Here is a 5,000-nt window from a genome sequence, read left to right as displayed (position 1 = left end):
TCAGCGACCTGCCTTGTGTTTTGGATAGTTATTCAATAGATACGCATTTTTTTGTAAAAAGAGCAACGTGAATAAGTAGCGCTACATTTCGAGTTTTGACAACTGTAATATGGTTGCAGGATAATTAGTATTTTAGGAGTTATTACATTTTTTCTGCAGACACTCACCTCGTGCCCCGCTCTTCGTATCATACGCTCATCCGCTAAAAGGGGTTATTCTAAGATCACCCAGCATATCATAAGCCCACCTCTGATTGAAGGGCCTGAACATTCAGAGAGAGAAGAATGCGTGCAGAAAGTGACCCTTGTGGCTTATTGTGATAAGGCCACAAAAAAAAAATTGTCTGTTTCTGGTCACCCGACCGACCCTAAATTTCGGCGCCGACCCTAAACTTTTTTTTTCCAAACTCAAAAATGTTTTTGTTTTTTTTGGTGGTAAAGGACAGGGTGAGAAAATGAACAACAAAAACGTGTGAAAACGAAAGTCCGCTGACGATTTGTAAATGTGTTGAGTGTCTTGTCTCTATGTATAGTGAATCCAGTCTCTTTGCGCGATTTTTAAAGTTAGTTTTATTGGTCTACATTTGGGGTAAAAAAAAATATAAAAAAATAAATAAAAAAATCCCGACCTACCGACCCTATTTTTTTTTAGCCATGTTACCAGAAACAGACAATTTTTTTTTTGGCCTAAGGCAAAAGAGAGAATAAGGCATAAGAGAGAAAGAACTCTCTCTGTCTCTTGTCTATCTTGGCTCTCTCTGTGTCTCTGTCTCTCTCTGCTCTGTCTGTCTGTCTGTCTGTCTCGCTCTCTCTCTCTCTGTCTCTGTCTCTCTCTGCTCTGTCTCTCAGTCTCTTTCTCTCTTCTCTCTCTCTCTCCTCTCTCTCTGTCTCTCTCTGCTCTGTCTGTCTGTCTGTCTCTCTCTCTCTGTCTGTCTCTGTCTCTCTCTGCTCTGTCTCTGTCTGGATCTTGTCTCGCTCGGCTCTCTCTCTCTCCCTCTCTCTCTCTTTCTCTCTCTCTTTCCCCTCCCCACCACCTTCCTATTTCCGTGTAATGAATTGTGTGGGTGTATTATTTTGTTTGTGTGTGTTTTGGTAGTAAAATACGCTACTGCATGTGTCATTTTGTATTTGCTGCAAGATCGCGTTGTCTGCTTTTTTCACGAGATCGGACAGAGTCAAGTTTTAAAAGGCTGACGTCCACAAAAAGTCAGAGCGAGAAGAATGTGTGCAGATAGTGACACTTGCGTGTTATTGTGATGAGGCATAAAGAGGAAAAGAACTCTCTCTCTCTCTCTCTCTCTCTCTCTCTCTCTCTCTCTCTCTCTCTCTCTCTCTCTCTCTCTCTCTCTCTCTCTCTCTCTCTGCCCTCCCCCACCTTCATATCTGCGTGCAATGAAGTGTGTGGGTGTATTTGCGTGTGCGTATGGCAATGGTTGTGTGTGTGTGTGTGTGTGTGTGTGTGTGTGTGTGTGTGTGTGTGTGTTTGTGTTTATGTGTGTATCACTGTTGGTTTATGTTAATGTGTGTGAGTGAGTGAGTGCGCGCGTGTGTATGTGTGTATGTAAACATATATGTGTGTGTGTGTTTGTGTGTGTGTGTGTGTGTGTGTGTATGTGTGTGTGTGTTTGTGTGTGTTTGTGTGTGTGTTTGTGTGTGTGAGTGTGTGTGTATACGCGCGCGTGTGTGCGGAAGGGCGAGGGGGGCGAGAGAGAGACAGATAGAGAGATCGAGAAAGAGAAAGAAAGGGAGGAAGAGACAGACAGACGAACAGAGAGAGAAAGAGAGAGAGAAAGAGAGAGAGAGAAAGAGAGAGAGAGAAAGAGAGAGAGAGACAGAGAGAGAGAGAGAGAAAGAGAGACAGGTAGAGAGATCGTGAAAGAAAAAGAAAGGGAGGGAGAGACAGACAGACGAACAGAGAGAGAAAGAGAAAGACAGAGACACGGAGAGAGAGAGAGAGAGAGAGAGAGAGAGAGAGAGAGAGAGAGAGAGAGAGAGAGAGAGAGAGAGAGAGAGAGAGAGAGAGAGAGAGAGAGAGAGAGAGAGAGAGAGAGAGAGAGAGAGAGAGAGAGAGAGAGAGCCCGCGCACACGGGCTTTTTACTCCTAAACATTCACCTTTATTGAATGAAATGAAGACCACAACGCTTTTCCACGGACTCGACAAGAAATCTAACTGTCAAATCTGACCACCCAAAAAAAGAAAAAAAAAGGCCCTGCTTCTCCACGTGGGGTACGAAACTCAAACACACACACACACACAGAATAATCCTGAGGGCCACTGTATACCGTCACCCCTAAAATGTACTCATGGACTGAGCTGTAAGCGATTGGACTCGTCTACTTTTGTCAGTGCGGGTAGGGAGGGCTGTTCCAAGTACAAAGCGACTGTTCGGATGATCGCCCCCAATATACATGCATTGACTCGGCTGTCAGCGAAGAGATGGGTCCATTTACTTGAAAATAGGTAGAGAGGGTAGAATTGAGTTCGCCGCGAACAGTTCGCCGCGAACATAGCGTTTCCTACAACATGAAAACTGTTTGTCTCTTCGCGAACAGATCGAAACGCTCTATGCAACGCACCTCAGATAGCAGATGTTGAGCCGAACTGTTTACACTGGGGAATCGAGAAGTGCGCCTTTACCTATCCAATTATAAGTTGTGGGGTGAACATTCTGGCAAATAGTCTATCGCTTGACAACAAGGAAGGTCTGGCATTGACAACCGCGCACGCATAACACGTACCAGAGGCCGTAGAGTAAAACGATCTGTCTCTTTTTATACCTAAAGTATATACAATGAAAACCCGTGAGAACTCAATACCTCTCTATCTCTCCCTCTCCCTCTCTTCCCCTCTCTCTCTCTCTCTCTCTCTCTCTCTCTCTCTCTCTCTCTCTCTCTCTCTCTCTCTCTCTCTCTCTCCCCCTCCCCTTATCTCTGTCCCTATTTCTCTATCTCGCTTTCTAAAGCACACACACACACACACACACACGCACGTACACACACACACACACACACACACACACACACACACGCGCGCGCACACACACGCACACACACACACACACACACACACACACACACAGAAGACCCACAATGCGAGTATTGTTCAGCAAAACTTGCGGCTGGCCGCTCAGACTCATCACAACATCAAAAATACAAACAAGTCGCGTAAGGCAAAAATACAATATTTAGTCAAGTAGCTGTCGAACTCACAGAATGAAACGCAATGCCATTTTACTCGTAGCATCGTCAGGCCACCGCTCATGGCAAAGGCAGTGAAATTGACAAGAAGAGCGGGGTAGTAGTTGCGCTAAGAAGGATAGCACGCTTTTCTGTACCTCTCTTTGTTTTAACTTTCTGAGCGTGTTTTTAATCCAAACATATCATATCTATATGTTTTTGGAATCAGGAACCGACAAGGAATAAGATGAAAGTGTTTTTAAATTGATTTGGACAATTTAATTTTGATAATAATTTTTATATATTTAATTTTCAGAGCTTGTTTTTAATCCGAATATAACATATTTATATGTTTTTGGAATCAGCAAATGATGGAGAATAAGATAAACGTAAATTTGGATCGTTTTATAAATTTTTATTTTTTTTTACAATTTTCCGATTTTTAATGACCAAAGTCATTAATTAATTTTTAAGCCACCAAGCTGAAATGCAATACCGAACCCCGGGCTTTGTCGAAGATTACTTGACCAAAATTTCAACCAATTTGGTTGAAAAATGAGGGCGTGACAGTGCCGCCTCAACTTTCACGAAAAGCCGGATATGACGTCATCAAAGACATTTATCAAAAAAATGAAAAAAATGTTCGGGGATTTCATACCCAGGAACTCTCATGTCAAATTTCATAAAGATCGGTCCAGTAGTTTAGTCTGAATCGCTCTACACACACACACACACACACGCACGCACGCACGCACATACACCACGACCCTCGTTTCGATTCCCCCTCGATGTTAAAATATTTAGTCAAAACTTGACTAAATATAAAAAACAAGTCGCGTAAGGCGAAATTACTACATTTAGTCAAGCTGTCGAACCCACGGAATGAAACTGAACGCACTGCATTTATTTTTTTACCAAGACAATACAGCTTCGTCAATCCCCGCGAGAAGGAAATCGCTCACTTTCCACGTGCAAAACGCAGTGAAATTAACAAGCCAGAATAGCGCGGTACCGGTAGCTTATTGCGCTAAGCAGGAAAGCGCACCCGTTTCTGTATTCTTGTCAACTTTCTGAGCTTGTTTTGAATACAACATATCATATCTATATGTTTTTGGAATCAGGAAATAATAAAGAATAAGATGAAATCATTTTTGGATCAATTTCTTAACTTTTAATCGTATTACTATGTAATCTATTTTCGTCAATTGTGATCACATTTTAAGAGTAAACATGACATATGTACATAATCTTAGATTCAGAATGTGATGAAGAATACGATGCAATCAATTTTAAATCTGTTTGCGAAAATTCGATTTTAATGACAACTTTAATGAGCAAACTCATCAGTTAATTTGTAAGCCTCCAAGCTGAAATGCAATAGTATAGTCAGGGCTTCGTCGAAGATTACTTGACCAAAATGTCAATTAATTTGGTTGAAAAAAGAGAGCGCGACAGTGCCGCCTCAACTTTCACAAAAAGCCGGATATGACGTCATCAAAGATATTTATCAAAAAAATGAAAAACAACGTCGGGGGATATCATACTCAGGAACTCTCATGTGAAGTATCATGAAGATCGGTCGAGTAGTTTTCTCTAAATCGCTCAACACACATACACCACGACCCTCATCTCGATTTCCCCTCTATGTTAAAACATTCAGTCAAAACTTGACTAAATGTAAAAGCATCAACTGCGCAGTGGAATCCCCCTTTGTCTTCTTATTTTGTTTTGAATAAAACATATCATATCGTATATATATTTTTTTTAATCAGGATATGATAAAGGATAAGATGAAATCATGTTTGGATCTATTTCTTAATTTT

This window comes from Littorina saxatilis, linkage group LG13 (assembly GCF_037325665.1).
Source record: "Littorina saxatilis isolate snail1 linkage group LG13, US_GU_Lsax_2.0, whole genome shotgun sequence".
Classification (NCBI taxonomy): Eukaryota; Metazoa; Mollusca; class Gastropoda; order Littorinimorpha; family Littorinidae; genus Littorina; species Littorina saxatilis.
The sequence above is the reverse complement of the archived record's forward strand: the minus strand, read 5'-3'. Positions refer to the sequence as shown.